Here is a 24,327-nt window from a genome sequence, read left to right as displayed (position 1 = left end):
ATACCTCGCAGCAGCTCTGGGTCTCCTCCCCAGTTCTCTAACCTCTTCTCCCGGAAGTCTGTAGCTTCCGCCGTGTCCCATTTTATGGTTGCCGCTTGCCAGTGCTCCATGCCTTTGAGTGCAGAGGCTTTACAGTGCATTCACTATTAGCCGTCGAGCTATCCACAGCACTAAGTCAATAATACGTTTTGTTGTACCACCTGCCCTTTGGCGCGTGTAGAGACCCAGCAAACAGCTATCCGCCCAATCCAGATCTGGGCAGCACATAACACAGGTTATGACTGCACATACGCACTTGGACTGGACCAAAACATGTATCATGTCCGCCTCTGGGGCACAACAGTGAGGGCAATTGGGGGATGCTGTAGGGTATATATTGTGTTTGATGTAGTATGTTGAACTGAATGTACTGAAAGAATTCAGTGCGAGAGACTTTTCATGGGTATTCCAGGACACTGTCCCATTCCTTTTGGGTCATCCTGTGCCCTATGGCGCGCTCCCAGTGTTGTTGCAGGGGCGCCAGTTGGTCTTGTGCCACGTGGGAAAAAGCTTTTGAAAGCCAGAATATCAAACTGCTCTTATTATGTGGAGCACCTGCGTCAGGTGGTGCAAGAGGCTCCGTGTCAGTGATGCCCCACATTCACTCAAGGGTGGCTGGAACCAATGTGGTGCTCCACTGCCATGCCTGGATCTTTTTCACTGGAATTTCAAACCGATTTTGGAGATCTCGTTGAGAAAAACTTGAAGGTTTCTTGGTCATCTAGCATCCTACATTTTCCTGGTTGACTATGCCAGGTGGCACTGCAATTAAATCTAAAGTACCAGTTGACCCAGCATGGGGAATCTAGATGCCATCCAAACTTCGGAAGAGAAGGCTTGCGGTGTGCACTGGTAACTGATGAAACACAGTTGGTTTAGCAGTCTGCCCCTCTTCCTTTAACACCCAGACTTACCACTACTGAGTTTATGAAGCCATATGCCGGAGGTGAAGACTCAAGGACTCCGGTCACCCAAAGAAGCAATGCTCCATATCAATCTCTTGAAGTTGAGGGTCTTTCACCTGGCTCAGCAGACGCCCATCCATCAAGGGGGAGGCTGATATAGGTTTCAGACAACACCACTGCCATGTGATTTTGTAATAAGCAGGGCAGAATTGAGCCCTGGGGCCCTGTACGAAGAGGTTCTACATTGGTTGAAGCATCAGGCCAATTCCCTACTCAAAAACTACTTGATGATATGCTTGAATGCCAGAGCGTACAAATACAGCAGATTTATCAGGCAGATCACGAGTGACGCCTACATTCTGAAGTGCTACACAGTGTACGTGACCAGTGGGAAGAACCATGGCTAGATCTCTTTGCCACTGTCGAACACACCGTGTCAGAGGTTTTGCATGTTGGAATTTCCTCAAGAATGCTCATTAGGTGATGTGTTGTGGCTTGAATGCAACATGGAATTCCCCTGGCTCTCCTTTCCTGACTTCTAAAAAAGATCTGGAACAACCGGGCCCAAATCTTCTGTTGGCTCCGCATTGGGCCACGAGAGTGTGGTACCTGGAACTTCTGGGCATAAGATATGTCCCCTAATCAGGCAACTGCTTTGCAAGGCCCTCCTGTATCAACAGGACAGGAACCTCCACCCAAATCTACTTTACCTACATCTCCTTGAGTGGAGATGGAGCCACTTCACCCCACCCTCCTGGTTTGAAGATCTGTCAGGTTCAATATACTCATCTAGCAAAATGTTCCAACTGGCTATGCCCTAAATGTTTTCTTCTCCCTACCCATTATGCCTCGTGCACCAGAACCGATTTTTGAAGAGCATCTGTCTATCCTGCTATAGGCGGTATGCCTGCTGCCTCCTAAGGGTGCCACGAAAGGGTAATGCATTCAGAGATAGACGTCAGAATGTTATTCTTGCAGTTTCCACTTCCTGAAAAAGGTCAGGGCCCTCATGCCTGTCTTGGACCTTTTACCCCTGAATCCTTACTGCGAAAGGACAAATCAAAATTCTCATATTGGCACTGATCCTTTTTTGCCATGGACCCGAAGACAGGATGGTGTCCATGTAATCGGAGGGGACCTATTTTCTTGCCGTCCCACAGGCGCTACGTGCAGTTCAAGGAGGGCCAGAAGCTCTCACTACGGCCTTTGTGGTGTTCATGAAAGGGACGGTGGTTGCTGCCCATCTTTGGAGGTCATGAGTTCCTTCATTCCCTGTCTGTATGATTAGTGAGTGTTTGAGGCATGTGGGCTGCTGAACTCATATCTTAGCATAGATCGTCGCCTAGTGTTGGGTCCGGATGTTTGCACCTTGTTGTCCTGGAAGAGTCTTCAAAGTATCACTAGGTAGGTGACTCCTCCCCTGGACTACAGTGCGCATGGGCATCTTCTCCATCCTCAAATAGTTTTTTTCCGCCATTGGGTTTGGATGCTATTCCTCAACTCCAACTTCGGAACCAAAACTTTTCAACTTTCTAAGCCAAAAGGCCTTCTACCTCGACGGTATTTTTCTCGTTCGGTAAACCTTGACTCAATAACACTTTCCATCTCGATCCGGTCGTCAACGCGGGCTGTTGGGCCTTTTCGACCCCACGTGGGCCTGCTGCCGAAGGAAAGGACCCCGTTTAAAAGGTGCCCACAATGTCACTCCAAATTCCCACATACCGATAAACATACAGTATGCAATAAGTGCCTCTCTCTCTCGAGCACAACGAGGAAAACTGTCCAGCTTGTGCTCAGTTCCGATTGAAGAAGACTATACGGAACCGAAGGGCCGCTAGACCAGAGATGCAGCGGCAGGCACCGGAACCGGAGAACATTTTCGAAGACGAAAATGACCTCCCAGAAGCGGCGGACTCGACCTAGAAATTGTCACCGTAGAGGACCAGTCGGACTCCGATGACCAGATCACACCGGGGCCAAACGTGAGTACCACGCCCCCACCCCTGCTTCCATCTCAAGACAAGGCTATGGTCGAAGCATCGCCTATAGGCCTTAGCTAAGATCGACAAACTTCTTCAGAGGCCCCGCCTTCTGGCTCGGCTCCGAAGACCAAACCTAAGCCTTCTGATACCCCGGGAACAAGCTACACTCTTACCAAAAAGGCCGCCAAACCAAAAAAGGTTGTCGAGCCAAAGAAAGTGGTTTTATTTCTTATTTAGTTATAAAGTTTTATAGAGCGCGAATCAGACCCAAAATAGGGTATCGGAGCGCTTTACATCAGGCATAAGGTGATACATTCAAAGGGAGCAAATGCATACAGGGAAAAAACATAGTCTGCGGGTAACTGGGAGTAACAACATTGAGAGAGCTTGTTCTGAAACACAAATAGGAAGACCATTCAAGTTTGTGTGGGTCATCATTTCTCTTGGCAACAGTGAGAAGAATGTTCTGAGCCCAAAACCATTTAAGTACATGCAGATCATACATTAAGCGCAGCAGCGAATAACAGTAGTTTGGGGATTGTCGCTCTTGTGACGTGGTTCTCTTAATTTAAGGTAGGAAATTACTCATCAGGAATAATTTTGTTTCCTTTTTGAAGAGAGGGATAGTGGAGATTTTTCTGATGTGAGGTGGAAGGAAGTTCCAAATTCTGGGAGCTGCCCCAGAGAATGCTCTGATGGAGGTTTTAGACTTTTTGAAACGTGCGGGTTTCAGAAGTAGATTGTTTGCACTCCTTGAATGTCTGTTTCCTCCAGATAGGCTGAGTTTTTGTGGTAGGTACTAAGGGGTGTTGTGGTGTAGCGCCTTGTGTAATGCAGGCCATTTTTAGGTGGATTCTGGCTTCGTAGGGTAACCAGTTGAGTGCTTTCAGGTGTGGAGATATGTGATCAAATTTCCTAGAGCCTGTTAAAAGTCTTGCTGCAGCATTGAGACAGGCCTTTAGCGGGGCGGTTGAGAGTTTGGGAAGACCCACGAGGGTGGTCCATCCATACTCCAGTCTAGAAATAACTAAGGATTGGACTGCAGATTTGAGGTCTGCGTTCCCGAGAAAAGGTTTCATTTTTCTGAGATAGCTGAGATGGAAGCAGGATATTTTTAGCCAATGAGTTGACGTGGCTTTGCATGTTCAAGTTCTTATCCAGTGTGATTCCAAGTGATAGGGAGGAATCCACTACTGTTGGCGTGCAGTTCAACGCCGTGATAGTTTTGATCCATTCCTTTGTCTCAGTGGTGTTCTTAGGGGGGGAGATTAGAAGAAACTGTTTTTTGAGAGTTTAGCTTGAGGAAGTTGGACGATAACCATTTGACTGTCTTTTCGAGGGCTGTATTCATTGACCATAGATCTTCGATGGAGGAGATCTTGATGTACAATTGGGTGTCATCCGCGTACATGTGGAATGAAATGTTCTCCAACTGTAATAGCTCGGTGAGTGGTTCGACGTATAGGTTGATTAGCATTGGAGATAGCGTGGAGCCTTAAGGAACTCCCAGTAGGTTAGGGGAGGGAGCTGAAAGATTGTTGTTGATCAAGTAGGATTATGTTCTGTTTTCCAGGAGGGATTTGAACCACTGAAGGACCTTACCAGAAAAAACCCATCCTGTATTCTAGTCTTCTTAGTAGTTTGTCGTGATTGACCGTATCGAAGGCTGAGGAGAGGTCGAGTAACACTAGCAGGCAGGTTTTGTTGTGGTCCAGGGCTTGTGGGGCATCATCTACTATATGTAAGATAGCTGTTTCTGTTCTATGCCCAGGTCTGAAACCCGATTGATAAGTGTTCAGTAGATTGAAGTTCAAAATGTGTTTGTTTAGTTGTTGCAAAACACATTTTTCCCGGCCCTTGGCTAGCATGGGAATATTGGTTATTGGTCGGAAGTTGTTGGGGTCGGAGTTATCTGCCGTAGGTTATTTTAGGAAAGGGGTGACTTGTCCTGTTTTTTTTGTCAAAGATGTTTTTATTCGTTTTTCAAAATAGACTCGAGGCACAATTTGCCCATTTTCCCATGCAGGGGAGAGATTGGTTGATATCAAAAACAATGATACATAGAAAGAAGTACACTATTATGCACAACATTGTACCCATTCTCATCTCATAGCTCAATTAAAGGACACAGATTCTGAAAACGTAGGGTTACAGGATGCAACCAGTTCGAGCGGGAGTTACAGTGAGAGCCCGAGGCAGCTCAGTCTCCATCTCCGCCGGAAAAGGTGTTCTGCACGGATCCAACTGCGAGGAAAAGTTCCAGTAGGTGTGGATGAGCGAGACTCTCCCCCAGAGCACAGTTTGAGATTAAACTAATAATCATATCAAGAGGCAAAACAACCAAACAATGAACTCCCCCCCCCCCCCCCCCCCCCCACCTTCCCCTCCCTCTCTCTGCCCCCCCCCCCTTCTTTCCTACTCTGGTGATGGCCGCAATAGTCCTGGCATGTACCTGCAGTTGCGGGGATTACTTAAAGTTGGAAAAGGTGACTGCTGAGGGGAGTCCCCGGGAAAAGAAGGAAACCAGAGGCCCCCACCTAATCTCGAAGTTCTTGAAGTCCTCCTTAAAAATATCAGACATACGTTTTAAGCTCAGCAGTTTCCAGAGTCGGAAATGGCACAGGGATATCTGCTGGAGCTTCCCTCTTTTTCCAGGCCGCTGCGATAGTAACTTTGGCGGCCCCAATACATAGCCACATGATTCTTTTGTCCGCCCTGGTCTGGTGCTCTAACATGGGATCACGGAGGCCCAGAAGTGTTTCGGCCATAGTTGTCGGGATGGGGTACCCCAGCATATCCTTTACCTGTGCCAAGATTTCCTCCCAGAAGGGCCGGATAGTCGCGCAGTCCCACCAAATATGTCGGAAATCCCCAAGTAGGCCACAGGCTCGCCAGCATCTATCTGACGTGGCCGGGAAGATTCGGGCTAGTTTGGATGGGTATAAGTACCAGTCCATCATTCTCTTGAGATTGATTACATTTAAAAATGTCAGACCACAAGTGAGCCCATTTTTCATCAGGTATGTCCCATGGGGCTAGCCCCTCCCAGATTGACATGTACCTTGGCCGGGGGAATAGAGTAGTGGACAGCAGGAGTTTGTATGGCCATGATATGGCCCCCTTCATGGAGGAAGACTTAACCAGTAGGGTCTCCAATTTAGTAAGGGGACGGGTAGCCCCTTCTCGGATCTGAGGACTTAAGGCCCAATGCATCAACTGAGTATAGTGATAGTGCTCAGTCTCCTATTCCATAATCTCTCTTGCAGTTCTCAAAGGTGAGGGGGTCGTAGTTGTGGAACCGGTGAGTCAGCGCCAGGCATCCCCCCTCTCGGCGCCGAAGAAATCCAAAATGGCCGCCGAGATCAAGAGCCACGCCAAAATGGCCGACCCGAAGACCACACTGTTTTGAAGCCGAAGGCCAAAACGCCCGACGCGGCTGCGTCGGCGCTGAAGCTGGTCGACACTCTGAAGAGCCGCGTCGACGCCAAGAAGGTCGAGGACCCTAAGAAGGCCTCCAAAAAGCGTCAGGACGGCCCCAAGGCTCTGGCTGCACCGATCCCGGTCGACAAATCCAAGGGCGGTGCTGTGTCGGCTCCGAAGACTGCGCCTTTGGTCGCCGAACCAAATCCGGACTCGGAGGACTCGCTCGAGCCAGTCCAGCCCTCCCCGTCCTTTACCAAAAAGGTCACGGAGTCCCTTCAACGTATTCGGAAGGAGGACGTGGCTCTCGGGCCGAAGAATGTGGCGACGAAGCCTCCACAAAAGCCGGCGAAGGCGCAGACGCCGATCCACTTCACGCTGCCACCGAAGACGACGCCAAAGGCTTTCGCTCCAAAAGATGGGGCCGGGGTGCCCTTGAAGCTGGTGTCTACGCCTAAACCATCCTTGGTGGTGCCGAAGCCACGGCACCAACCACTAGCGGAAGAGGAGCGTCGAGAGGTTGTCATCGACGCCAACACGGGCAAGCTCTCTCTCCTTAAAAGGAAGATCACCCCGGAGCCGGTGTTGGAGCATTTTCATATTCCACTTAAAAAGAAGTTGGACTCTGCGGGCGCTTCTGCCCCTCAAGAGCCTGCATCTCCACAAGGTCTGGGACTCTCACCCACTCACTCTAACGCTGGAGAGGGTGACGAGGACGAGGAGTACAATTATCCAGCGTACTCGGATCCAGAGGAGGTAAATGAGCCATGGTCTGCTGGAGGCGACCCTGCGGACCCTCAGGCTGGGCACGAGCCGCAGCTTTTTGCTGCAAAGACTTCACCAACGGAGGACTCTGCAGCCTTCAACACTTTGATTGAAAGAGCTGCGGCCAACCATGATGTCGACCTCCACGCCGACCCAGTGGATGTCGATTTTCTTTTTGACACTTTCTCAGTGGCTGAAAAGACAGTCAAGACATTGCCAATGCTCAAAGGTGTGCTAAAGCATGCGCCAGAGGTTTTCAAGGAGCCCACCCGGGCAAGGGTCATCAATCCTCGCATTGATAAAAAATACAAGGCGGCGCCCACTGACCCAACATACATCAAGGGACAGTTGCCACTGGACTCTTTGGTGGTCTCCAACGCATGTAAAAGAGCCAATTCACAGACCACGAGTGATGCTCCTCCCCCTGACAAAGAATCAAAGGTGTTTGAGGCATCAGGGAGACTTATTGCTGCACAGGCAGCCAATATATGGCGCATATCAAACACGCAGGCGCTACTTGCACGCTACGATAGGGCGCACTATGACACCCTAGAAACACTTCTACAACACTTGCCAGATCAGTATAAGGAGGGTGCAGAGATGCTGATTCAGGAGGGTAAACTCATTACCAATGCCTCCATCAAATGTGCTCTAGATGTGGCTGATACCGCCTCGCGAGCCATCAATACTAGCATTCTGCTTCACCGGCACGCGTGGCTCAGAATATCAGGCTTTAAACCGGACATTGAGACCACCATCCTCAACCAAACAGTGAATCCAGACCACCTGTTTGGACCTGAAGTAGATGCCACACTCGAAAAAATGAAGAAGGACACTGACACAGCTAAATCGATGGGTGCCCTTCAGTCCCAGCAGTTTCGGGGTGGTTCCTTTCGCCGCTCCAATAGCAGGGGCACCTCAAGGGGTCAAGCGTCACAATCCACGCAATTCTATAAAGCTAACACCCAAACCTCATACACCAACAAGGGTAGGGGTGGATACTGTGGCAACAACGTCAAGGGCAGAGGACGTGGAAATAACAGCTCCAGGTCCTCCACAGCCAGCAAACAGTGACGCCTTGTCACTGCCCCCCGACCACACAACACCGGTCGGGGGGAGACTCCAGCAGTTCCTGCCCGTGTTGAGGTCCATCACCACGGACAGGTGGGTCAAATCTCTTATTCAGTACGGTTATTGTCTGGAACTCACTTCCATCCCACCAAACATACCTCCAAGAAACCGTCCTATGTCCGGCGAGCACTTGCACTTGTTGCAGCAGGAAGCTCAGGTCATGCTGCAAAAAGGGGCAATAGAGCTCGTTCCACTGCAAGAACGAGGAACAGGGGTTTACTCCCTGTACTTTTTAATCCCAAAAAAGGACGGATCTCTCAGGCCCATACTGGACCTCAGACCTCTCAACATGTACATTCTGTCAGAGCATTTTCATATGCTCACTCTGCAACAGGTTCTCCCACTGCTCCAGCAAGGGGACTTCCTGGCAACTCTGGACCTCAAGGATGCATATTTTCACATTCCACTGCATCCTTCGCACAGGAAGTATCTGAGGTTCACCATTCAAGACCAGCACTACCAGTTCAAGGTCCTGCCCTTTGGGGTCACCACAGCGCCCAGGGTCTTCACAAAATGCCTGGCGACGGTGGCGGCGCACCTAAGACGTCAGAACATCCACGTATACCCCTATCTGGACGACTGGCTCATTCAAGCAAAGCCGTACAAACAGTGCGCCATCCACGTGTCCCAAACCATTCACCTTCTGCACGATCTGGGATTCTCACTGAATTACCCAAAGTCCCATCTCCAACCCGCTCACATACGGCAGTATCTGGGCGCGACCATAGATACTCTGGTGGCTACAGCCCAGCCAAATTCAGTGAGGATCAACAGCATTCTATCGCTGATTCAAAAATTCAGACCTCAACACTCTCTTCCAGCACGAGTGTTCATGCAGTTGATCGGCATGATGGCCTCCTGCATCTCCATTGTCCCGCACGCGAGACTACATATGCGCCCGCTTCAGGAGTGCTTAGCACGTCAGTGGACTCAGGCTCATGGCCAATTAAAAGACCTAGTGTTGGTGAGCGGTCGGGCATACAACTCTGTGCATTGGTGGAATCCACAAAACCTTTGCAAGGGCCGACCGTTCCAAGAGCCTGTGCCACAGATTATCCTGACGACGGACGCTTCTCTCCAGGGTTGGGGAGCGCATGTACTCCACTACACAGTGCAGGGACTATGGACACCACAGCAGAAGAAGATGCACATCAATGTGTTGGAACTTATGGCAATCTTCATGGCCTTAAAGGCGTTCAAAGTACATCTGTGCAACAAGGTCGTGTTGATCCGGACGGACAACATGACAGCCATGTACTACATTCAGAAACAGGGAGGGACACACTCTCCACAGTTGTCTCATCTGGCTCAGAGCATGTGGAAGTGGGCCATTCAGAGGAACATCTTTCTCATGGCAGAACACCTCCCAGGCAAGGACAACCAGATGGCGGACCTGCTCAGCAGGCACAGCCACCAGATGCACGAGTGGGAGATACACCCATCAGTACTCCAACCGTACTTTCAGACATGGGGTCATCCAGAAATAGACCTGTTCGCCACAAAGGAGAACGCACAATGCCAAAGCTTCGCCGCCAGGTTCCCACACCCGCAATCGCAGGGCAATGCGATATGGATGAACTGGTCAGGCAAATTTGCGTACGCTTTTCCCCCAGCACCCCTGATACCGCTGGTGGAACGCAAGCTCAGGCAGCACTCCATGACCCTCATCCTGGTTGCTCCAACATGGGCTCGCCAACCATGGTACACCACGTTTCTGGAACTGTCCGTGGTACCGCATCAAAGGCTTCGCCTCACACCCAGCCTTCTGACGCAGAGCCATGGCGACATTCAGCACCCAGATCCGCAATAGCTCAACCTGGCGATCTGGCTCCTGAAGTCCTAGAGTTTGGCTACCTCAATCTTCCCCCGGATTGCATGGACATCATTCGGGAGGCAAGAAAGCCCACTACTAGAGCCTGTTATGCAGCCAAATGGAAGAGGTTTGTCATTTATTGTGCAAACCACAACATCAATCCACTAGATGCTTCCATTCAGAACATCATTTGTTACCTGTTTCATCTGTACCAGTGTAATTTGGCTAATACTTCCATTCGCATTCACCTGTCTGCGATGGCCGCATACCTGCAAAATAGACAGCACCTTTCACTTTTTAAGGTGCCTGCTATCAAAGCTTTTCTGGAAGGACTCAAAAGGGTCATTCCACCACGGACCCCTCCAGCCCCAGAATGGAACCTCAATGTGGTTCTTACACGGCTGATGGCTCCTCCCTTTGAGCCACTACATTCCTGTGACATTCAATTCTTGACTTGGAAGGTGGCTTTCCTAGTAGCAATTACATCGTTACGGAGGGTGAGTGAGCTGCAGGCCCTCACAATTTAGGAACCTTTCTTCCAGGTCCATGCTAACAGGGTAGTGCTCCTCACTAATCCTAAATTTCTACCCAAGGTTGTGTCTCAATTCCACATGAACCAGACAATTGAGTTGCCAGTGTTTTTCCAAAATCCTGAGTCACTGGCAGAGCGGATGCTCCACACCCTTGACGTCAAAAGGGCACTAATGTATTACATTGACAGGACCAAAGATTTTAGAAAGACTAAGCAGCTTTTCGTTGCCTTTGCGTCACACCACAAAGGTAACGCTATTTCCAAGGCTGGTATTGCTAGGTGGATCGTGAAGTGTATTCAGATCTGTTACGCAAAAGCTAAACGTACTCTTACAATTCCACCAAGAGCCCACTCCACCAGAAAGTTGGGGGCCTCTATGGCCTTCCTTGGAAACATTCCCTTAGAGGACATATGTAGAGCAGCCACATGGTCTACCACACATACATTTACAAAACATTACTGTGTAGACGTGCACTCTAAACAGCAGGCAGCTGTGGGGCAGGCTGTTCTCAAGACACTTTTCCAAACTGCTGCAGCTGGCACGGGCGGCCGCCGCTAATGGAGGGACTGCTATGTATTCTATGCACAGATATGAATTCAGCAGCCCACATGCCTCGAACTGCAAATGCTACCTACCAGTATGCATCTGTTCTTGGCATGTAGGGCTGCTGACATTCATATCGCCCGCCCTCCTCCCCGGCGCCTGTAGCAGCTGCAGTGTTCATATATATGCTCATAGCATGGTCATCACTCACATAGTTCACTCCATCTCGGCCACAATGGCTAAAAACAATCTGGGGATGGAGGCGATGCCCATGCGCACTGTAGTCCAGGGGAGGAGCCACCTATCTCGTGATACTTCGAAGACTCTTCCAGGGCAACAATGTGCAATCATCCGGACCCAACACTAGGCGGCGATCTATGCACAGATATGAATGTCAGCAGCCCTACATGCCAAGAACAGATGCATACTGGTAAGTAGCATTTGCATTTTCATGTCACCCAGACCATAACTTTGCCTACGTTTTTTTCAGAATCTTTCATCTCCAGTGGAAAGGTCTTTACATTCCCTGGATGTTAGGAGGGAGTTGAAATTTTATCTGGATACAACCAAAGATATTCGTAGGTCAGACCAATTGTTTATCAATTATGGATCAGTCGGGACCGGTCTTGCTACCTCCAAACAGTCCATTTCTAGGTGTATTGTGTCCTGTATACAATTGTGTTATCAAAAAGCTAATAAGACCTTAGGAGGTAAACCTAAGGCTCATTCCACCAGGGGCAAAGCTGCCACGACTGCTTTGCTCCGTAATGTTCCAATTGCAGAAATCTGCAAGGCGGCCACTTGGAAGTCGGTCCATACCTTTGCTAAGCATCACTGTCTGGACACTGATGCCAGGACAGACGCTCGGGTTGGGCAGGCTTCGCTGCGAAATCTGTTCGCACAGTAGTGGTGTGGGGATGGGCTTGCCATTCTATTCACTAGATTATGACTATACACAGAGATCCCCTACTACAGAAGGAGTAGTTTCTGTCCTGTAACTCCAGTTCTGTAGTAGGGGTATCTCTGTTATAGTCATAAGCGTCCGCCCTCCTCCCCGATGGAGAAAGATATTCATTTAAGGGATGCTACAGGTCTGGCGTGTTACGCCTTCAAAAAGAACTGAAAGTAAAAGGGACCTGCTGTGCATTCTGGGATACTGAGAGAGTTCTGGAAAGTTTTCTTAAAGGCACAGTATCCTGTTTGAGCCACCTAATGGCAGCCTATGGGGCTTGTCTGTCCATACCTTCCTCTCTATCATTCCAGAGGCTTTTGCTGATAGAGGCAAGTTTCTCTGTGCTGTTTGTGTGGTTTTTTTGGTGGAATTTTTAGTCGAAGTACTGGACAGTGTAGCCTGTGGATATAGGCTGCATTATCGGTCTTTAAATTCTCTCTTTAGTGTCTTTGCAGTTCTGCAATTTTTTGACAACTTAGATTATTTTTGTTTGCTCTGTGGTCCACGCACATGGGCGGGACTATTCACTAGATTATGACTATAACCGAGATACCCCTACTACAGAACTGGAGTTACAGGACAGAAACTACTCCTTCCGTGAGGGATATTTTTACGTTCCTGGATGTTTAATAACTTTGAGAAGGTCAGTCGCCATTTTACAGTTTTTTTTGTGAAAAATGAGGTTGAGTATGGTGCCTTTTTTTACATTAAAGGCGGGATCTAGGAACAAGGTATCGGGGTTTTGTCTGAACAAATTGTGCTTGAAGGTTTTACAGGCATTTTTCGATAGTTGAGAGGGGTATTGAATAGAGTATGCGCTGTTACCGTCTAGTATCATGTTAGGTCCTGCCATGTTGAGAGGTTTCCTTGGTATCGTGGGGGAGATCCTAAGACAGCACAGGACGTTTAGGCGACAGTTTCCAGTTTGTAAGAGAATTTCTTGCAGGACGTCTGCAGTATTGTTGGATGTTAAATTGAATGAAAACTAAACATCGGGCTATTTAAATGATCGTGAAAGATGGCTGCCAAATCGTAGGAGTCTAAGAACTGTCTGTTTACTTGGTGTTGAAAGTATAGTTATTAGCCGTTATAATATGGCTGCCGTTTTGGTCACCAGTTTGAAGCTGCTGAGGTGTTCATAGTCCAGCATAACAGGCTGGCTGTCCCTTTTAGATGAAAGCCCTTCCAAGATGGCTGCTGTAAAGGTAGAGGAACCTTCAGACGGTAGCTAGTGACTAGCCAGGAGATGTACTAATATGACTGCTGCTAAAGTGGGAGCCATTTTAAAAAGATCAATGTTAAAAGGGAGAGAGGCTTCATCCTACTTGCAGTGGTCATACCAGAATAAGATGTGCACTAACCCCGTCTCTTTACTTACATACAAAACAAGTCCCCCAGTAGTGCTCCTCCTTTCCGGGTCGGGTGAAGCTTCAGCAGCCCAGCAAAGGGGCAAAAGTGAAGAGATTGCTGCTTTGTGAACTCACCGGGGGCAAGACATCCTGTGCTTTCCCTGAGTAATAACATCGGCCAGGGCGATCCAACGCAGAGAACGCACAACTTCTTTGTACGCCGAACCAAAAAAGGCAGTAGAGCCAACGAAAAAGGTCGAACCAAAAACAGTCGCCGACCCGAAAAAGGTCACCGACCCGAAAAAAGCACTCGAGCCGAAAAAAGCTCCACAGCCAAAGGCCCTCGAGCCAAAGACTCATCACAAACAAGTGACTAAGCCAAAAACATCGGCGCCAAAAACACGGACAGTTGAGGAAGAACTTTTCCATCCTGATCCAGAGAGTGGAGAAGAGCCTAAACTGTATATAGACCCTGAAACAGCAAGGGTAACAGTTTACCACAGGAAGAAGGGACCTTTGGACACTGACATTTCTTCCCCTGTGCCTCCAAAGAAGAAAGATTTTGCAACATCTCCTTCAAGGCCTTTCACTCCTCCTCCTTTCTTTCCTGACATGCCTTATGTGCCTTACTCTCCCTCAAATTATGATGAGACAGAAAACATAGGGGAAGGTCCTCAAGATAACTTTGTAGAACCTGAGGATCAGGATATACAAGATAACACATGGGATGACCAGAATGATCCTTATGATACATACTGTAGGAAGGTGGATACCTGACTATGGTTGCCCCCAACTTATTTGCCTGGTGTTTTGCTGGTTTTCCGACTTAGTTGGCCTGGGATCCTGCCAATCAGGACCCCAGGCCTACTGCTCTCTCTGTAAAATGGATTCCATGTACCTTAGGTACATATCCAATTGGTACTGGGCCACCTTATCAGACCCTGTAACTCAGGGCAAGGTGTACCCAGGGCCTACCAGGGGCTGCAGCATGTATTATGCCAACCCTGGCTGGCCATCTAAATCTGACACAACTGGCTGCACGACAGCTGGGGCAAAGTGGTGTAATCACCCATTGCTTTAGATATAGTATACCTATATCTAACCCTAAAATGGACACACAGATTCCTATCAGTCACTCCTATGGCAGGCCTTGACAATCCTGAAGGCAGAGTGCTTGGAATCGTGTGAGATGGTACTCTGGCATGAGCTGAGCCCGTTTGCAGCTTGCGGAACCAAGTCCTAATAGCTGTTCCATGATAACGCATACCATATACTCTTAAGTGCATTATAATCCTCGCGGTTATATGCTATCTTTGGTATCGCTTTATCAAAACATGTCGAGTAAGGTGTCATACAAATTGGAATACTAACCCCTCGCCAATTCTGGCGACGGGGTTAGCATTCCACCCTTCTAGAGGGACACAACATGTATGTAACTGTGAACCCCGGTTAAAGTTAACTCAAGCCTCAGCTCCACAAAATGGATGCTGCCATCTCAGACTCGAGTCTGACCCCCTGCAGCTGGGAGTCCTTCCAGCGAGGGGAGCCTGGACAAAGGGTTTCCTGTCGAGGGTGGTGCTAGCACCATCCCAGACAGAGTTTTGTGTATCCTGGGTAGGCAGGGCTTTACAGGAAGGTGACTGCTGAGTGGCACCCCGGTGCTCACTACGCATCTGCCGGCTAGAACCAGTTCCAGGGGCACACCAGCCCCTGAGCTGGGGTAAGTCCGGCATGGGAGAGGGGTGTAACCACCCCCCTTCCTGGTCCCACCCCTAGGGCAGGACCTAGTCGCGTACCCACCCCTTTCTTTAGGATAAAGGCAGGAGCGGGGACCCTTCCAAATTAGATCATCTTTGAATCAAGAAACTACTTTCTACGAAAGGAACTTTCGACTTCTTAAGATTTCTCCCTTGTGGCTAAGGAGTAGTCACCCTGCACCCGCAGGCACCATCTAAGAACACTGCGGTTTGCTGCATGTCCTTCCTCCGGAATCCGACCGACCAGCACGACGAGACCCGGCTTCCCTGGCACCTCTGACCTCTACCTACCTCTACAGCTAAGCTGAGAACCGTAGGTGCGACGAGACCTCGAGGGACCGGCCATCATCGGAACTGCACGACTTCTATCCAGCACGACCGCCGAGGGATCCTCTGGTGAGTGCTTTGGAGGTCCGAGAAGCCCCGACCCTAGCAGCTCCAGCACCGAAGTCCAGCCCCCCAGCATCCACGAGATCTGCGTGGGGCCCTTCTGCTTTTTGCTGCTCACCGCGTTGTCTGGCTACTAGCCCGCTGGCTTGTGGCCTTCCCGACGACGACCGACGACATCACCACTGCTAGTCTGGTTGCTCCAGACTGGCCTTGCTCCCTTCCAAAAGAGGAGCACCCCGGACCCTCCTGGTCCACTCCAGACGCCATTTTAGGTCCACCGCGTGGGCTTGAATTTGCCAAGACTTGTTGCCCCAATCCTGGGTCCAGCGACGTCGACAGCATCAACCATCGTGGGACAGCTCGCACCTCCATCCTGGTCGCCGTCAACGCCTCCTGGTCCGTGAGACTGCAGAGCCCAGCGTCGCCCACTCACCTGGTCGAGGTGACTCCATCCGGTGCCATCCTGTTGCCCATCTAATCACTGGCTAGTGATTCAGAACTTGGTCCCCTCTGCTTACAGGTGTCTTCCATCTTCGATCCAGTCTTGGATCCACCGAACAATCTTCACTGGTCGCCTGCCAGCAACTTCTTCTTTCAAGCGCCATAGACGGCAATGAGGATTCCCGACGTCTTTTCAGACCTATGCAGCCGCAGCCCCTGGGCTAGGTAACTTCGGCATTTCGGTGCCCCAGCATAGCCTCACTATCCAAGGGTCCAGATCCACTTTCGTTTTCAGCCTAACTAGTCGGATTCGTCCGATATCCTTAACTTTGCTTTTACTAGCCTCCATAGACTTTGTCCCGCATCCCGCGTGAGAGTGTACACTCTGCACCCGAGTCCCCTAGGCCTCCTACTAGTAATATGAAGGTTCAGTAACGTAGTCCTAGTGATTCCAAAGCCTATTAGTCCAGTACTTACCTGCTAGTAATTTCGCATTCCACTTTTGTAGTATATGGTTTTCCGTGCCCCTCGGGCATTTGTGTAAATTGTGCAACTTAAAGTATTTTCGTAAGAGTTTTGTTGTGTGCTTATTACCCTGTCCTCATAAAGAGTACAGGGCTGTTGTGATCTAAATAAATACACTGTTTATTTTCATAACACGTGTGTGGTGTCCTTTCACTTGGTGTTCAAGGGGTATATGTGATGGTATAACAGCTGGCTTAACATGCCCTCTAGAGTCTAGCCTAAAGACTGCTCTTGTCCATGCTACTAGGATAGCTGGTCTACGGTTGACTTACAACCAATCATCAATAAGGGTTGTTTGGACTGATACATAGTGATCACTAGAATAGTGAGCACTGCATATCAGGCCAACTTCTCACACATACAACCCATCCCGGACACCTCTACATATCCTACAAAGCCGTCGCCTACTAACGACACCATTGTCTTTAACCAACTAGTGGATAGGGCAGCTAAATATCATAATATAGACATGCACACTGACCCAAAAGAAGAGGATTTCCTATTTGACACTTTTCCAACTTCAGAAAAAAGTGTACGTACACTTCCTATGTTAAAAGGGGTACTAAAACACGCGCCAGACATATTTAAAGACCCAGCCAGAGCGCGTGTCCTCAATCCGAGAATTGAGAAAAAGTATAAAGCAGCCCTTACAGACCCTTCTTATATTTAGTCACAGTTGCCTTTAGACTCATTAGTTGTAGCAAATGCTCAAAAGCGAGCTAATTCACAAACAGGAGATGCCGCCCTCCTGACAAAGAGTCAAAGATACTAGAAGCCTCAGGCAAAAGAGTGGCATCCCAAGCAGCAAATACTTTGAGAATTGCAAACACACAGGCTCTATTAGCACAATACGATAGAGCACCTGCCAGAACCTTCTAAAGCTAACAACCTAATACAGGAAGGCAAATTTATCACAAATGCTTCCATTAAATGTGCACTTGACGCAGCTGACACAGCAGCTAGGTCCATCAACACTAGCGTATTACTACGCCGGCATGCGTGGCTATGCATTTCCGGATTTAAGAATGAAGTGCAATCAAGCATCCTCAACCAGCCAGTTAACCAAGTCTTTGTTTGGCCCTGCAGTAGATACCATCTTAGAGAAGATGAAAAAAGATACTGATACTGCTAAGTCTATGGGCGCACTTTAGTTTCAACAATCTAGAAGTTCCTTTCACCGCTCCTCCTTTCGAGGCTCCGGTAGAGGCAACACATCCCAAACTTCCTCTACATTCAAAGGTAATACCAAGAGCAGCTTTAATAAAGGGTCCAATAGAGGAGGTTATAGAGGCAATAATAGGGCAGAGGACGTGGCGGCAACAACACCAGAGCCTCCACCGCCACCAAACAGTGACTTGCTCACACTCCCTCCAGTCCACTCAACACCGGTCGGAGGCTGACTAACACAATTCCTACCAGTCTGGAATGCAATTACCACAGACAGGTGGGTGAGACAAATTATCCAGTATGGTTATTGCCTGGAACTCACTTCTACTCCACCCAACATACCACCCAAACACCGTCCTATGTCCAAAGAACACATCACGCTGTTACAACAAGAGGTAACATCCATGCTGGAAAAGGGAGCCATAGAGCCAGTCCCTTTTCAACACCGGGGCACAGGAGTATACTCCATATACTTCCTTATTCCCAAAAAGGACGGGTCCCTCAGACCAATATTGGACCTCAGACCTCTGAACCAATACAAACTCTCAGAGCATTTCCATATGATCACACTACAACAAGTACTCCCGTTACTCCTACAAGGCGACTTTCTCGCTACGTTAGACCTCAAGGATGCATATTTTCACATACCTATACATCCAGCTCACAGGAAATACCTCAGGTTCAGGTAGAAGGTCAACACTATCAATTCAAAGTTCTCCCCTTTGGGGTAACTACAGCACCAAGGGTTTTTACAAAATGCCTAGCAGTAGTAGCAGCACACCTCAGAAGTCAACACATCCATGTGTTCGCCTACCTGGACGATTTGCTCATAAAAGCCAACTCATACGCACAGTGTGCAAACCCCACATCTCAGACAATCCACCTGCTGCACAGTCTGGGATTTTCCATAAATTACCCAAAATCACATCTGCAGCCCTCCCACATACAACAATATCTCGGAGCAACAATGGATACCTCAGTGGCAAAAGCATATCCAAATCCAGCCAGGATAGCCAACATACAGTCTCTAATTCAAAGATTTCACCCACAACACTCCTTGCCAGCTCGAGTGTTCATGCAGCTTATAGGCATGATGGCCTCCTGCATATTCATTGTCCCTCATACCAGACTTCAAATGCGTCCATTGCAAGAATGCCTAGCACAGCAGGGGAACCAAGCTCAAGGACATCTAAAAGACCTAGTGTTGGTAGACAGTCGCACTTACAACTTTCTGTAGTGGTGGAACTCCCAAAACCTTTCCAAGGGGCGACCGTTCCAAGAGCTGGTTCACCAGGTAGTACTAACAGCGGACGCATCATTAACAGGTTGGGGAGCCCACCTACTTCAATACACAGTCCAAGGGCTCTGGAAAGTCAAGCAGAAGACACTGCATATAAACCACTTAGAGTTGCTAGCAGTATTTCTAGCAATGAAAGCCTTCCAGAAATACTTGTGCAACAAGGCTGTATTAATCCGGACGGACAACATGACAGCCATGTACTACATCCAGAAACCGGGAGGGGGACACTCTCCGTAGCTGTCTCACCTAGCACAGAGCATATGGAGGTGGGCAATTCCAAAAAACATCTTTCTCCTGGCAGAACACCTCCCAGGAATTGACAATCAGATCGCAGATCTACTAAGCAGACACAGCCAACAGATACACAAATGGGAAATTCACCCTTAAGTTCTCCAACCATTCTTCCAAAAGTGGGGGCATCCAGAGATAGATCTGTTTGCCACAAAAGAAAACTCAAAATGCCAGTCCTTTGCCGCCAGGTTCCCTCACCCGTTGTCACAGGGCAATGCGATATGGATGAACTGGTCAGGCAGATTTGCGTACGCTTTTCTGCCAACCCCACTGATTCCATTAGTGGCACGCAAACTAAAGCAACAGTCCCTCACAATGATCCTGGTTGCTCCCACATGGGCAAGACAGCCATGGTACACGACACTCCTAGAACTCTCAGTAGTTCCACACCAAAGACTGCGCCTATCGCCACAGCTGTTAACTCAAAACCATGGAGAAATCAGGCACCCAGATCCTAATCAGATGAACCTAGCGATCTGAGTCGTGAAGTCTTAGAGTTCGGATATCTTGACTTGCCTCCAGACTGTATGAACATTATCAAGGAAACAAGATGCCCAACTACTAGAGCATGCTACGCAGCTAAATGGAAAAGATTTGTAATTTACTGTAATAATTACCAAATCAATCCATTAGATACCTCCTTCCAAAACATAATCTGTTACTTGTTACATCTGCAAAGATGCAATCTAGCATACTCTTCCATAAGGCTACACCTTGCTGCTATAGCAGCATATCTCCAAAATAGACATTACCTGTCCCTGTTCAGAATACCACCTATCAAAGCTTTTATGGAGGGACATAAAAGAATTTTCCCTCCAAGACATCCACCTTCGCCAGTATGGAACTTAAACGTAGTAGTTGCCAGACTTATGGGGCCACCTTTCGAACCACTCCATTCGTGTGAATTACAATTCTTAACATGGAAGTTGGCATTTTTAGTTGCCATTACCTCCCTCAGGCAAGTGAGTGAGCTACAAGCATCAACAATTCAAGAACCTTTCATGCAAATACATCAAAATAAGGTAGTGCTCTGTACTAAGTTCATGCCAAAAGTTATATCAACGTTCCATATCAATCAGTCAATAGATTTGCCAGTTGTCTTCCAAAACCCGCAGCCAGTGGCTGAAAGAGCCCTACACACACTAGATGTAAAAAGAGCTCTGTTATATTAAGTTGACAGAACTAAAGCTTTCAGAAATACAAAATAACTATTTGTTGCTTTTGCTCCAGAACATAAGGGTAACCCTATTTCAAAAACAGGAATAGCCAGATGGATAGTTAAGTGCATTCAAATATGCTATCAAAAGGCTAAGCGCACTCTAACAGTACCCCCAAAAGCCCACTCAACGTGCAAAATGGGGGCATCCATGGCTTTCCTAGGAAATATTCCACTAGAAGACCTATGCGGCTACATGGTCTACCATACACACTTTCACTAAACACTATTGTGTAGACGTGCAAGCAAGGCAACAAGCTGCTGTAGGCCAGGATGTCCTCAAAACTCTTTTTCAAACTGCTGCAGCTGGTACAGGTGACCACCGCTAGAGGAGATACTGCTATACAGTCATTGCTAAGATATGAATTCAGCAGCCCACATACCTCGAACGGAAAATGCAACTTACCAGTATGCATCTGTTCTTGGCATGTAGGGCTGCTGACATTCATATCGACCACCCTCCTCCCCGGTGCCTGTCACAGCTGTAGTAATTTATTTCTACATACATTTACATGGTCATCTCTTACTTTTCTATACTCCATCTTTGTCACAATGGCGAAAAACAATCTGAGGATGGAGAAGATGCCCATGCGCACTGTAGTCGAGGGGAGGAGTCACCTACCTCGTGCTACTTCGAAGACTCTTCCAGGACAACAAGGTGCAAACATCTGGACCCAACACTAGGCGGCGATCTATGCTAAGATATGAATGTCAGCAGCCCTACATGCCAAGAACAGATGCATACTGGTAAGTAGCACTTTACTTACCATGGTCAAGTATGCGCCATCTCTGAATGGCAGGACTCTTAATGTCATTGGGGTATAACAGAAATGAGCAGACATCACCTGGTTCCATCACAGAGGATTCTGTTTATTGGGGCGATCCTCTACATGGTGCAGTTCAAGACCTTACCTCTGGCACATCAATTCTGGGCCATTAGGACTATGACCCTTCCTGGCCTCTTAGTCCCATACATCCTCTTTGTCAAACACTCAATGGCACATGGAAGCCCTGCAGTGACATTTAAAGTCCCAGTGGGTCCAGCATTATGGCTGTCTTTTCAATACTATTGAGGCCACAGATGTTATTGGCCTTGTAGGAAGGTACATCCTGACTATGGTTGCCCCCAACTTTTTTGCCCTGTGTTTAAGCTGGTTTTTGACATAGTCGACCTGGGGCCCTGCCAATCAGGACCCCAGGCCTACTGCTCTCTCTGTAAAATGGATTCCATGTACCCTAGGTGCATTTCCAATTGGTACTGGGCCACCCTATCAGACCCTGTAACTCAGGGCATGGGTGTACCCAGGGCTGCCAGGGGATGCAGCATGTATTATGCCACCCCTGGCTGGCCTCCTAAATTTGACACAACTGGCTGCATGACAGCTGGGGCAAAGTCGTGTAATCACCCTTTGCTGTAGATATAGTATACCTATATCTAACCCTAAAAATGGACACACAGATTCCTATCAGTCACTCCTATGGCAGGCCTTGACAATCCTGAAGGCAGAGTGCTTGGAATCGTGTGAGATGGTGCTCTGGCATGAGCTGAGCCTGTCTGCAGCTTGCGGAACCAAGTCCTAATAGCTGTTCCATGATATCGCATACCATATACTCTTAAGTGCATTATAATCCTTGCGGTTAAATGCTATCTTTGGTATTGCTTTATCAAAACATGTCGAGTAAGGTGTCATACGAATTGGAATACTAACCCCTCGCCAATTCTGGCGACGGGGTTAGCATTCCACCCTTCTAGAGGGACACGACATGTATGTAACTGTGAACCCCGGTTAAAGTTAACTGAAGCCTCAGCTCCACAAAATGGATGCTGCCACCACAGACACGAGTCTGACCCCCTGCAGCTGGGAGTCCTTCCAGCGAGGGGAGCCTGGACAAAGGGTTTCCTGTCGAGGGCGGTGCTAGCACCGTCCCAGACAGAGTTTTGTGTATCCTGGGTAGGCAGGGCTTTACAGGAAGGTGACTGCTGAGTGGCACCCCGGTGCTCACTACGCATAGGCCAGTCAGAACCAGTTCCAGGGGCACACCAGCCCCTGGCCTGGGGAAAGTCCGGCATGGGAGAGGGGTGTAACCACCCCCCTCCTAGTCCCACCCATAGGCAGGACCTAGTCACCGGGTCAGCCCCCTTTTTTAGTATAAAGATGGGAGCGGGCCCCCTGTTCAAATTAGATCATCTTTGGAATCAAGACTCGACTTTCTGCGAAAGACATCAAGATTTCCTTCTTCAAGATTCTCCCTTGTGGCTAAGGAGTAGTCACCCTGCATCAAGCGGGCACCATCCTAAGAACACTGCGGTCTGCTGCAAGTCCTTCTTCACGAATCCGACGACCCAGCTCGACGAGACCCGGCTTCCCTGGCACCTCTGACCTCTACTCACCTCTACAGCAAAGCTGAGAACTGTGAGTGCGACGAGACCTCGAGGGACCGACGATCGCCAAGACTACACGACTTCTTTGCAACAAGCCCACCGTGTGCTCCACTGGTGAGTGCTTTGGGGTCCGAGAAGCCCCAACCCTGAGCAGCTCCAGCACCGAAGATCAGCCCTCCAGCATCTCCACGATCTGCGTGGGGCCCTTCTGCTTTTGCCTGCTCACCGCGTTGTTTGGCTACTAGCCGGCTGGCTTGTGGCCTTCCTAACGACGCCCGACGACATCACTGCTGCTGGTCTGGTTGCTCCAGACTGGCCCTTGCTTCCTTCTTCAAGAGAGGCACCCCGGACCCTCCTGGTCCACTCCAGATGCCATTTTAGGTCCACCGCGTGGGCTTGAATTTGCCAAGGCTTTGTTGCCCAATCCTGGGTCCAGCGACGCCGACAGCTTCATCCATCGTGGGACAGCTTGCTCCTCCCTCCTGGTCGCCGACAACGCCTCCTGGTCCGTGAGATCTGCAGAGCACAGCGTCGCCCACTCACCTAGTCGAGGTGACTACCATCCGGTGCCCTCCTGGTGCCACCTGACTACTGGCTAGTAGTCTCGAACTTGGTCCCCTCTGCTTTCAGGTGTCATCTTCCTTCGATCCAGGCTTGGATCCATCGAACTTTCTTCACTGGTCGCCTGCCAGCAACTTCTTTCTTCCAGGCTCCTGGTCCGTCTACGAGGATTCCCGACGTCTTTTGAGACCTATGCAGCTGCAGCCCCTGGGCTAGGTAACTTCGGCATTTCGGTGCCCCAGCATAGCCTCACTATCCAAGGGTCCGAATCCACTTTCGTTTTCCTCCTACCAGGTCGGGTTCGCCCGAGAACACTAACTTTGTCATTACTAGCTACCATAGACTTTGTCCCGCATCACGCGTGAGTGCACACTCTGCACCCGAGTCCCCTAGGCCTCCTAGAAGTAATCTGAAGATTCTATAGTTAAGACCTAGCGATTCCAAAGCCTATTAGTACTGTACTTACCTACTAGTAATTTCGCATTCCACTTTCAGAGTATATGGTTTTCCGTGCCCCTCGGGCATTTGTATATACTGTGCTAACTTAAGTATTTTCGTAAGAGTTTTGTTTTGTGCTTAGTACCCTGTCCTCATAAAGAGTACAGGGCTGTTGTGATTCTTAATAAATATCTTGTTTATTTTCATAACACTTGTGTGGTGTCCTTTCACTGGGTATTCAAGGGGTATATGTATGGTATAACAGCTGGCTTAACACGCCCTCTCGAGTCTTTAGCCTTAGACTGCTCGTATCCACGCTACTAGGATAGCTGGTCTATAAGGTTGACTTACAACCAATCATCAATAAGGGTTGCTGGACTGATACATAGTGTTCACTAGAATAGTGAGCACTGCATATCAGGCCAC

The 24,327-nt window shown here is 48.9% G+C and overlaps 1 protein-coding gene across 1 annotated transcript in view; it reads left to right on the top strand.

Annotated features, from left to right (window-relative positions):
* The window catches only part of LOC147663691 (zinc finger MYM-type protein 2-like), a 578,556-nt gene that overhangs the window by 439,985 nt on the left and 114,244 nt on the right, over positions 1 to 24,327 (top strand). The window lies entirely within an intron of this gene.

Source organism: Lissotriton vulgaris, unplaced genomic scaffold (genome assembly GCF_964263255.1).
Source record: "Lissotriton vulgaris unplaced genomic scaffold, aLisVul1.2 SCAFFOLD_1159, whole genome shotgun sequence".
Taxonomy (NCBI): Eukaryota; Metazoa; Chordata; class Amphibia; order Caudata; family Salamandridae; genus Lissotriton; species Lissotriton vulgaris.
The sequence above is the reverse complement of the archived record's forward strand: the minus strand, read 5'-3'. Positions and strand labels throughout refer to the sequence as shown.